Genomic DNA, 12,823 nt, shown 5'->3' with positions numbered 1-12,823 from the left:
GAAAAGCGTTCTTCATTCTCAACCAGGCGCCTCTTTCTGTGGGAGTTTGTCTGTTCTCCCCGTGTTAGTGTGGGGTTTTCTCCGGGTGCTCCGGTTCCCCCCAGGATTTCAAAAATGATTTAAATTAGGGTTATTGACTATAATGTACATTGTTCTCACAAAGGTATTAATTTCTAGAAAATTGAAATTGCAAATGGTTCAGATTAGAGAAACATAGTGAGAGTTGCCCTCCACAGGTTGCTCTCCACAGGTTGCCCTCCACAGGTTGCTCTCCACAGGTTGCTCTCCACAGGTTGCCCTCCGCAGGTTGCCCTCCACAGGTTGCTCTCCACAGGTTGCCCTCCGCAGGTTGCCCTCCACAGGTTGCTCTCCACAGGTTGCCCTCCGCAGGTTGCTCTCCACAGGTTGCCCTCCACAGGTTGCTCTCCACAGGTTGCCCTCCACAGGTTGCTCTCCACAGGTTGCTCTCCACAGGTTGCCCTCCACAGGTTGCTCTCCGCAGGTTGCCCTCCACAGGTTGCTCTCCACAGGTTGCTCTCCACAGGTTGCCCTTTCCCACCAGTTTCTAGATGCAGTCAAGGTTTTTTAATGGGATCCGTTTTAGTGGCCTTAGCATCTCGTCTCTGCTTTTTGCAGATGTGATGAGGTTCTATTGGCTTCATCAGTTGTGGGCAAATAAACTTTGTCGTAGGCCTAACAAGGCGAATGCCTGAACTGGAAAAGGAGGGGCCCTTGCTGTTGCTGTTGAGCCATGTTGCATTGCTTGATAGCTAGTTGTTGCCAGGAATAAACCCAGTCCTGTTTTTTTCTTTGCAAAAGTTGTTCTCACTGTTGCTTTTGATATATTTTAAAGAAATGTTTATTGTCACAATAGAAGGAGCAAAGAGTCGGGGAGGAGACAACAGACCAGAGGCCAGCAGCAGGACCATGATGTAGGATCTTCTCTTACCTGAGAATAATTTGCTTAAGACAAGCAAATTATTACAGACACACAATTACTTATCTTAGAGATACATAATAATTTGCTTATTATCTTAGAGAAAATTTATTTATCTCTAAGATAATAAGCAAATTATTACTTATTACAGATAATAATAAGCAGATTATTACTTATCTTAGAGATACATAATAAATTGCATATTAATAATAATTATCTTAATTAATAAGATAATTATTACTTATCTTAGAGATACGTAATAATTTGTTTATTATCTTAGAGATAATTCACTTATCTCTAATATAAGCAAATTATAACTTATCTTAAATATCAGTGATAATTTGCTTATGCCCTAATTTCCACACGACTCACACAAACACAACCTTAATGCGCTTCATGTAAGTGGAGCACAAAATCAACACGATGCTTATGAGCCACACAAATACAGGCCACAAGCACACAAATGTGGACACGTTGTGTGTCTGACCCACACAAACACAAACACGCACAATGCAACACAGGCACACACATATATTCCTACATAGCTTATTTCTTACAAATGAAGTAAATCATAAAAATAGTAAAATAAACCCCAGCTAGTAGATATAAACGCTCCTCTTGCCGGTGCTCAGATTCTGTGTCTGTGACACCCAGAGGAGGTGAAATGATCCCATATGCCCCATTTATATTTTATTTGTAAATATTTCTGACAAACTGTAACTGTTGTTGCACCAATTATTACAGTAGTTTAATTTTTAGCTTCACCGCACAGTCACATTTAGATATAGAAAAATCCATATTGGAATATTGGAATATTCCAATGTTAGCTATTGGAACAGTTAGCATGCCATGACGGCAACACTGTCTTTAGAAGACTGCCTGATACTGGATATTACGACATTTAATTTCTATTTACATTGAACTGAATTGGTGATTTGCTGATGCATATTGGAGCATTAAATATTTGACCAATTCTGACATGTAGCAAGTCGTTACTGGACACTTTTGTTGTTCACACGTTGATTGATATGATTCCTTTGGAGCTGAACACAGTTCCCCGCCTGCTGCTGTTTACTCAGGATGATTTGCGTTCTCGGATCCTTTCTCAGGAATCATAAATGTTTATGCAGGAAATTACAACACCGTCTCTGTCCTGAATTTCAAATATAGAGGCAGAGGCGAAGGATGAGACAAAGTCAGTTTTGCTTCGTTCTTTTCATATTTTTTTCAGTCACTTAAGGAACCGCAAAACTAATTTTGTGGTAAAATTCTGCAGAATTCATGTGGTTTGTTTCTAAGTCAGATCAGGATAAAAAATTCAAGCTTATGATTTTTTACTAAGTGTCCAGATGAAAAGCTAACTGGGACTTAATGGCCAACAAGGTGGAATACTTCAATAGAGGCTAAAAAGACGTTAGATAAACTGAATGCAGTTGACATAAACTTCAACTCCATGATGATCAAAACATTTGTTTTTTTTGTTTTTTTACTGATAATAAAAGAGTTAAAAAACATTTTATTGTGATGTGATCTTCTATAAAGATCTTATTAGAAATAATTTCTTTACATAATGTAGAAAAATCATGATTGTTAGAGAATAAATTCTCAGAAAGATGCCGGAACGCCTTCTCTAACACGTAATTTCTCCTTTTCATGGAGCCTAAACTGTATGAACAGACACTATTTAGTTTATGTACAACTAAATGCATTTTTAAAAAACGCATTTAAAAACAAAATTTTAGGATTTTTGTTTTTTAGGATTTATTCATTTAGATTAAGAAACTTTTAAGAAAGTTTCTTAAAACTTTTTTTAAAAATCCTAAAATTAAGAAATTTTAGGATTTTTAGGATTGCAATACTTAAATCACACAATGTAATTTTACTTGTCTTTTAACAGAACACAATAACATAACAAAGAGTTTATTATTAACATCACCAGCTTACCTGTAAATCAAAATATCTCTACTAGGAGTACAGCTACACAGCGCTCATAAACATCAGTGTTAGCGACCGTTATCTCTTCTTCTTCTTCTTGATGAAATTTATTGGCGGTTGACAAAAAACGTTGGGTGAGCATTACCGCCACCAACTGGTAAGGAGTGTGGACCACATGACAACACAAACAAACAAAAAAAAACTATATCCTATCCTATAACTTACTTTGTTTCAAAAAAATCAAATATAGCCTGATATCCTCTGCTTCCCGAGTCCTTTTGCAATAAATCAACAATATCAAATTTCATTTTTATATTACTAAGGTTTCTTATTAACTTGTTTCTCTGAAACAGATCATTCCTGCAACTTAAAATAACATGCTCCAATGTCTCATCTTCCCTGCAGTCACATTTCCCTGTCTGATGTTTCCCTATCAAAAATAGTGATCTATTTAGACCAGTGTGTCCAATCCTAAGTCGTGATGAGAAGAACCATGTTGGAATGTATATTGTAACTTTTTACTTTGTAAAATAGTCTAATGTTATTATATCAGGTTATAGTCTTTCAGGTTGAAACTCAGTTGCAAAGTTAAACACTGAATTATTATACATGTTTTAGAGTTTTAGAATTCACTTTAAAAGCTGATTTTTCTCATAATCTGTATTACTAACACATCACATGAAATAACACATAGATGGATGTGTGAATGACTTTATTTCTGTTGAAAGATGATTTTACATTTACAAGCAATGAAAACATGACATTTAAATTACAACATAACATCAAACCACTAGAAAAACATATATAGTACAGAAATATATACAGAAACCAAGTCAACCACTAAACCAGAACCATGCTTCTGGTTTAGTGTATGTCGTAGAGTTTTCTGAGACACCTCTACATCCAATGTATATAATAGTGTATATGTAGATTCAAATCCAGGAAACATTATTGCTGAAGCAAAATTTGTCTGTGACTACACCAGTGCATACAGGAACGGCTAACAGTAATCATGAAACTAAATCAAAGTACAAGTACAACAAAAAATAAACACACTACAAAAGTTTAAGTCTAAAACTAAAAATGTTCCAGTCCATTGTTCCTTTAAAACATTACAAATATCACTTATAAAAATACACAGTACATTATTTAAAAGACACTTGAAGATTAAAAGCTCATTTAAAAATTTTTTCATGAAAAAAAAGTTTCATGAAAGATAAAACTATTTGATACTTAAGGTTCACATTATCCCATTCTTATATGTACAGTTAAACTCTTTTTTTTTTTTTGAGTGAAACTTTTTCCACAGGCTACATGAGAAAGGCTCCTCACCGGTGAAACATCATGTGACGATTTAAACTAAATTTGCTGCGGAAGCTTTCTTCACAAGTCACACAAGAAAAAGGCTTTCTACCTGTGTGAGTCTTCATGTGATAAGTTATTTGCCATTTATAGAAAAATAACTTTTATCAGCTTGTTCATGAGAAATTAAGCTCACCTGTGTGAATTCTCATGTGACAATTTAAATTAGATTTGCTTTTAAAGCTTTTCCCGCAATTTACACAAGAAAAGGGCTTTTCACCTGTGTGAATCTTCATGTGACTCTGTAACTCATATTTGCTTCGAAAACTTTTTCCACAAGTCACACATGAGAAAGGCTTCTCACCTGTGTGATTTCTCATGTGACAATTTAAATTAGATTTGCTTTTAAAGCTTTTCCCGCAATTTACACAAGAAAAGGGCTTTTCACCTGTGTGAATCTTCATGTGACTCTGTAACTCATATTTGCTTCGAAAACCTTTTCCACAAGTCACACATGAGAAAGGCTTCTCACCTGTGTGATTTCTCATGTGACGATTTAAATTAGATTTGCTTCGATAGCTTTTTCTGCAATTTACACAAGAAAAGGGCTTTTCACCTGTGTGAATTCTCATGTGACTGTGCAAATAACACTTCATTCGATAGCTTTTTCCGCAATTTACACAAGAAAAGGGCTTTTCACCTGTGTGAATCTTCATGTGACTCTGTAACTCATATTTGCTTCGAAAACCTTTTCCACAAGTCACACATGAGAAAGGCTTTTTACCTGTGTGATTTCTAATATGTACATTTAATTGGCCTTTACAGATGAAACTTTTTCCACAGGTCCCACAAGAGAAAGGCTTCTCACCTGTGTGACTTCTCATATGTACATTTAATTGGCCTTTACAGATTAAACTTTTTCCACAGGTCCCACAAGAGAAAGGCTTGTCACCTGTGTGACTTCTCATATGAACTTTTAAAGTGTCTTTTTTGGTGAAACTTTTTCCACAAGTCCCACAGGAAAAAGGCTTCTCACCTGTGTGAATTCTCATGTGACAAATTAAACCAGCCTTTTGTATGTAACTTTTCCCACAGGTTGAACAAGTGAAAGGTTTTTGTCCTGTGTGAGTTATCATGTGTCTCATCAAGTTACTGTTTTGAGAAAAGATTTTATCACAAATTTTACAAGAATAAGATTTTTGCCCTGTGTAAGCTTTCTTGTGCTGTTTTTGCTTTTCAGTGTCAGTTCTGCCTTTCTGCTCTTTGGTTTTCTCATATTTCTCCTTTTGTTTCTGTTCTTCCTTTCTCTTTTTTCCCGGGTCTTCAGAATTGCTGCCTTCCTGATCCTGGTTCTCATCCTCAGCAGAGCCATGAGAGATGAGTTGGTTCCTCTGTGGTTCTGTTTCATTGTGGATTCTTTGCACATTAAGAGGATTCACCAAAATGTCATCAGTCTCCTGTTTCAGCACAAGCTGCTCTTCATCCCGACTGATGCAGAGTTGCTTCTCTTCCTCTTTGAACTCTTGATGTTCTGGTTCTTCTTTACCTGAAGTGGACTTCCTCTCCTGGTTGCTGAATTCATTGAGAACCTCCTCCTCTTTACACACCCAGCACTGTGGGAGATCTGCACAAAACACAAAACAAAAGCTTTTAAATGTGAGTAAAAGAAGGAAGTATTGATTTTAATCACTTAAAGCCTTTTCAAGTTATTCAAAGACAAAAATTACAAATTTATAAGTATGAAAATTAATTTAAGCAATTTAGTCCTTCTGACGGGAATGGATATAGAAATCAATGCTATGGATCTGCAGGTGAGAAAGCAAGATGGCGACAGCTTAACCTAGTGGCTCCCCAACAAAAATATTCCAAACAGCAGGTTGATTTAATCAAGCTTAATACCATAGAGTCTTAAACGTAGTTCTATACTGAAAACATTTAATACATAGAACAGTTTGTTTTCCAATGCACATTAAAAAATAAATAAGAGTTTCTTGTTTTTATTCCAGTCGTCATTTCATAATCTTCTTTATCACTGAAACGACAAAAATTAAAGTTGTAAACAACTTCGAAAAGCCCTTGTACTTCAGCAACGCTCTGGCGAATGTCGCTTCACCATTCCAATCCTACCAATGAGCGAAGCTCTGATCAGGTTTCTGTTGTCGATTCCAATACCAATCACGCATGAGGGCCGATCATTGCCGATCCACCTGGATTGGCTGTTAGCTTTTTTTGCGCTACGTATAAATGCTACTATGTTATCTGGCAAAATGAAAAAATGATCTGGCAATAACGTCACCAGATTTGGACAAAATACATGAAAAATACTTGCAGCCCAATACAGCAGCTATTAAGTCAAAAAGACAACTGAAAAACCTGCAATCAGCAAAATAACATTTAACAGTATGGGCCTCAGTAGCCTAAATTATACATATTTCAAATAAATCTCATAACAGTGCCTATATCAAATAATATCAAATAAAAGAAGAAAACATTAATTCAAAGTCAAATGCAGGTTGCATTCAATAAACATCCCTAAGTTGCTAAATCAAAACTTTCTGAGAGCAGGTCCAGCTGATTAATGCTGGTTCTGGTTGGTTGTTTCTGACCAAGCTGAGTAATTCTGCAGAACACAGGAGGAGGCACAGGAGCTTTTTATTCAGAGATTATCTGTCTCATGTTAGGACAGCAAACTTCTTAATACATATGTAAAAAGTAGTTTTTTAAGCAGCAGCTTTAAGCAGACGTTCAATGTGAGAGTTTAATGTCTGGTGGAGGTCGAACGGCGATACGTCTGCGAAATATCAGTAGAGCATAGCGGTGGTTCAACAGCGAGAGCAGAACTCAGCGTCTTCCACTGCTGGTCCAATGATTTTAGTTATTTTTTGTGTTATTTGTTTAGTCTCTGACCGTCATGCTCATCCGGCTGAGTGTTGGTAGTTGTGTGATGCTTTACCTGCTGCCTGATCGCTCTGGATGTCTTTTTTTTCCTGCAGTGAGCCTTGATAACTCACCAAACCCACTCTGTGTTTGATTTTTGCATGTCATATTAAATCGTGTTGATGCATTTTGACGTCGTTCACCTTCCAGGTATTTTTCCGTCACTACATGCAAACTTCCCCTTTCACTCTCAGAGCATTAAAGTTCCACACAACATCACTTAGGATTTGTTGCCGCATGTTTTCGCAGTGTGAAGGAAAGAGGAGATCAGCTGCACAGAGGGTCTCTGCAGGCTGCCAAGTGAGATACAGGTGATCAGCAACAAAAAACAGTGATCAGCGATCACATACTTTTTCACGTTAATCGGCTGATCGACAGCCACTGATAAGCGGAATTGCAATAAGCAATTGAGAATGACTCTTTGTTATGTTCAGTCAGTCTCAGTTTAGCTCCGTGGAGAATATTCAATATTTGTCAGGAACCTAACGTTCAAGTTAAAGCCACTTCCTGTTTGGTGGCACAGGAACAATTAAGACTTCCTGTAGAAATTTACACTTTAAATTATTACGCATTATTATACAGTGGTTGAAGTAGGTGATGTCAGGACAGTCAGAATAAGTTCTGCTAGGCGATGAATTGTCCCAGAAATTATTGCGGTAAACGATAATATTGTTGTTTTGAGACCAATTTCAAAAGTAACATAATGTTAATAATAATGTAAGAACACATGTTGCAACAAATAAAAAAAAGTTAAGTGTTGGGTAAATTGTATTACTAGTATTATCATATATTCGTTGTATCATGTAGCCTTGTAGTTATATTTAGATAATGTTCACTTATATGCTTTTTTCTCTTTTACTCTTAGTATAAGTAATGTTTCTGTGTGTTGAATAACTTTGATTCCTTCCTGAGGCCTCCCTGGGAGATAGAGGTGACAGCTGCTCCCAGCAGTTTGTTGCCCTGCAGGACTTCCTGGGAGATAGAAGTGACAACTACTCCGGCAGAGTTTATTTGCCCTGCAATAAACTCTGCTCTCCTTTGTTCTTTAGAGAGCTATAAAGCCATCGCCTTGAAGATATACAACGTGCCCTGCTTAAATGCCTGAAACAACAATATTCTAGTGTTTAGGTAACCTGTGTCTGGATAGTGATTGTCATTTAGCGCTGCAACTATGTGATGAATTGTTTCCCCGCCCTTTGAGAGTTGCAGCGCCCAATGTGAGAGGGATCCTAAAAGCAATAAAAGAGAGGAGCGGGCAGATGTTGTTGTTGCACAACAACCCCCCCCCCCTCCTTTCTCTACTCTCTCACTCTCGTACTTCCTCTTCTGAGAGGGGAGATGTGCTACCAGCTCTCCTTCTAACAGGTTAATTGAGTTTCCTAAATCTGCTGGGATTTACCCTGTCCAGAATTGAAGTAAACTCTGTTTAAGCTGGTTTCGAGAAACGATTCGCCTGGTTTCTGACGGCCAACATCCAGGTGTCCCAACCTTCTTCCCCCTGTGTCCCAAGGATGATGTTTTACATATGGGCTACCAGCAACCTAAAAACATTTTCCATTTTTTCCTCTCCAGAATCAAACATCAGAGCTATTTTACAACCATCAAAGAACTTTAAGGTGACTCATTAACTGAATGTCCACAACATCTTTTAGATTTTCTTTATGCTAAATATTTTATTAGTAAGGCATTTTTGCAAGGGTCAGTACAGCTTAATTCAGTAGCAGAAATAATCAAATAAGTAAAATCAATCATCTAGTCTATCTTTCCCTACCGCTGACACTGAGAACTAAAAAAGGGAACCTTTGAGAGAGACGGACGGAGTTTGGCGTTTCGAACCCCAGACCTGGCCTGATGATGAAGAAGGTGCTGCAGCAGGAGCAGGAAGTTGATCGGTGAAGGCAGGGATCTCTGTAGGTCTGATGAGCTTCTTCTCCGCATGGATGGTGAGGTCACACAGGACTTGGTGCTGGCCGGAAGAAAGGCACCAGTTCTTCTTCTTTGTCTTTGCCTTTGTCTTCATCTTTGTCTTTGGGGTCTGAACCCAGCTGATGAGAGAAGTGCGATTTGAAGCCACAGGTTGTGGGCCTGACGGGTTGGTCCCCATGTGCAGGACAGTCTTCGGCTCTGTGGCTCCGGCTCTTCTTCAGCTGCAGAGTTCTTTGTCCATCTCGATCTTGGCTCGAAGCTGCCCGGAGGATCCAACGAAAGGTTCCTCTTTTGCACCCACCTTTTATAGGGTTTATCCACCTTTTGGTGCGTTTGCATTGGCTAGCACTGATGCTGTGCTTGTTTCATTGGCTGTCTGCTTAGACAGATGATCTCATATCCGTCACTGTCTTAAGAGACATCATGTCATGATGTCTGTGCTAATGTCTCAGGGCTGCTCAACCTCCTATGTCCAAATAAGGCGCTGATCATCTCTGCTCTCCTGTTAGTTCCCCTTTTTCCCTTAGCCTGTCACCTTTCACCTACCATCTACCTCCAACATATCAGTGATGTTTAATTGCAGTTTTATAACCTTTTACACCATTTCAAGTTCAATGTCAAAATCACATTTATATCACATTTATTTTCTTTAGCTTCTCTGATTTAGCATTCATTTATAATTTTATAACCATTACTTATTAATTATTCTTATTATAATCTTAATGTGAGTTATTACAGATGTTTTCTGAAAAGAAACCAAGAATAATCCATGATTCTAATTATTTTATACCAAAGTTACAGTTGCTTGTTTTTCTTGTAAGTGTTCCCACAAATGTAAGTGTAAGTATTATTACAAGTAAACCAATATTAATATAAGTATTTTACTTTGAATCTTATCAAATTACTCAAAATGTTTAGATTTCATTTTTTAAACTTTCATTCTTTAAAATAAGGAATAGTCTCAGCTATTTTTATAAATCTGCAGGCTGGAAACTTCCTTCTCTTTTCCAGGAAACCTGCTTTTCCTGTTTCATGACTCTCTCTGACTGACTATGATTTCTTATGATTAGATAGAAAAAAGTAGAATTAAAGCAAAGTTTGCATGAGACAAAAACAACACACACAACCTAGATTTATTTTATTGACACTTAAGTCTACTGTTGGGCCTTGATGTCACTTGAGTGATTCATTTTAAAGATAACTTTATTTATTATTACTGTTAAACTTAAATCTCCAGCATGGGGAAGCGGGATGAGCTCGGATTTTCTTGACAATATTTTCAGGCTAGTATCCTAGCTTTCCTATACTGCTTTGCAATTCACTGAAATGTCTGTTTCACAAAAACAAATGCCTATCCTTTCTGCATGTTCTAAATATGCATTTTATATTTTGATTTATATTTTTCATTTGATCTGGAAATGAATTTTTTTTTTCCATTTTAGTTTTTTTTTCTCTTTTTCAGTTTAGTTGGAGTAAGGTATTTCATGATTATGGATTGTTGTTGTGATGTGGTTTAGATTGATTTATTCGATTAGATATAAGTTTTCTATTAAGCTTGGGGTTTTTGTTTTGACGTTGATTTTGTTTGTTTTTCCTTTTAAATGTTTTTTTTTTATTGTTAATTTCTTTCTCCTCCTTAATTAGCTTTTGTGTTACATTTTCATTTTCTTTATTATTGTTTCCTGGGTTTTTATGTCTTCAATCATTGGTATGATACCTCCACACTTTTCCTGGACAGAACATATAGAGGACCGCCTCCCTGGCAAGGAGGGGCTGCAAGATAACTTTTCCTACCAAACACAGTCGTATTGTTATAGGGTTGAACAGGTGAATGCCGGTAGGTTTTTCGTATCTTGTGTATATGTGTTTGTTGTTTTTGTTACATCTTCCAGGATAGTGTTGTGTTATGTCTTATGACTGAGGAGGGAAATGTGTGTTGATTAATATTAAATATGATCATATTTATTTAGAATCAAAAGGGGGGAAATGTGATGGAAAAATTACATTAAGGTCACATCTGCTAGTCATGTTATATGAATTATTGTGAACTTTCACCAAAAGAACTATTTGGGTTACATGTAGAAGGTTGGAAGTTGTTTTCTACAGCTGCATCAGAACCAGACTGTCTCACCTCTTGTTGTTAAATCTTTATCCTTGGTATAAAACTCATGTGTTTCTCTGCCTGACAGAGCTTTTCATCCAGACCTGCTTCATTACTGACTGTCCTACAAGCTCTCTGTATTGTGCACAAAATATGAATAAACCTGACTGAGTGATTTCACCTGAACAGTGCTTGGAAATAGTATTTTTTCCACAACAGTAATCTATTAATAAAGTTTGACTGACCTATTTGACTATTTTGATGACATTCCCTTTAGCGCAGCTCCATCTAATGGATGCATAACGTAACTCCAGCCTCTACTGTAGCGTCTATTCTATGCGCCTTAAACTACGGTGCAACTTATATATGAAAAAAGTTTTAAAATAGGCCATTCATTGAAGGTGCGCCTTATAATGTGGTGCGCCTTATAGTGCGGAAAATACGGTAATTATGCTTTATAATAATTGTAAAAAATAAAGGTAAATGCTTCACGGATTTCGCCTATCATGGGTTCTTTTGGGAACACAACCCCGAGAAAAACGAGGGTTCACTGTATAGGTACATGTTTAAATAAAATGAAGATTGTTGAACTACTGACATGTCTCTGAAATTCCAGAGCAAAAACTTTGTATTTATTTTCAGAAAATGAGAAAAGGTCAAAATAATTTAAAAATGCAGTGCTTTCAGACCTTGAATAATGCAAAGAGAACTAGTTCATATTCATTTAGAAACAACAAAACAAATGTTTTAACTCAGGAAGAGTTCAGAAATCAATATTTGGTGGGAATAACCAGGAGGTTTTCAATGGGGTTTAGTGCAGTGGTCTCTTCATTTTTTCCAGACCTGTATGTAGTTGTTAACGGTTTTAGTTGGACAAAACTATTGAATTTCTTATGTGAATGTATGTAAATAAGCAGTGAAGTTTAGAAAAATGCACCAACAAATAACTTCTCTTGGTTCTTAGCACTGCTGGGGGCTAAGGACCCCTAAAGGTCAGATCCTAGAATCGCCCCTGGGTTTAAATATTCTGCTATTAGAGCAGAATACTCCAGTCCAGGTTTGAAGAAGTCTGGGTGTTGTAGTTTTTAAACTAGAGTCGATTAAAGGTGCGGAAGGAAAAAATAGGTGGAATCGCCCTTTAGCCATTTCCCGAATCGGAAGCTTGAATTGGAAACCAACTTCAGCTTCGTCTTTCTTAAACCTGATTAATCAGTAAAACATGAAGGTGTTTCGTACCTATCCGGTGTAAGATGATCCTCGGTATCCGGGTAAAATCCATCAGCTGCGCTGATCCTCCATCTCTTCCTCCATCTTAACGTTTGATTTCTTTAAACTCTGTGAATGTTTCTCCAGCAGGAGTTACCTGCTCGTTGATAAACTCTCTCTGAGGCGGAACTGAAGACATTTTCACTGAAAACACGGAAATATTTACCGAAAACACCAAACCTGTTTCAAAACTACTTTCTAAGAGGAGCTAATGCTACCTCGTGAGCTCCGTAGCTTTCCTGTGTGTTTCACTTGGCTGCACTGAAGAAACTGTAAACGATTTTTAGTTCCACCTGAATTTTCCACTTTGAGCCTCCTCTCAACATAACGTTATATTAAATATCTTACAACATTAATAAAAGGTTTATATATTTCAGTGAGTGAAACACAGTATTAAAGTCATTACACAAACACACGGA

At 37.0% G+C, this 12,823-nt stretch overlaps 1 protein-coding gene and 1 pseudogene across 2 annotated transcripts in view; one reads left to right on the top strand and one right to left on the bottom strand.

Annotated features, from left to right (window-relative positions):
- The window catches only part of LOC114156967 (myelin-oligodendrocyte glycoprotein-like), a 1,059,483-nt gene that overhangs the window by 944,557 nt on the left and 102,103 nt on the right, over positions 1–12,823 (top strand). The gene's annotated exons all lie outside the window — the stretch shown is intronic.
- On the bottom strand, positions 4,136–12,614 carry LOC114156918 (gastrula zinc finger protein XlCGF57.1-like; annotated as a pseudogene).

The sequence above is a fragment of the Xiphophorus couchianus genome, chromosome 14, assembly GCF_001444195.1.
Source record: "Xiphophorus couchianus chromosome 14, X_couchianus-1.0, whole genome shotgun sequence".
Taxonomy (NCBI): domain Eukaryota; kingdom Metazoa; phylum Chordata; class Actinopteri; order Cyprinodontiformes; family Poeciliidae; genus Xiphophorus; species Xiphophorus couchianus.
The sequence above is the reverse complement of the archived record's forward strand: the minus strand, read 5'-3'. Positions and strand labels throughout refer to the sequence as shown.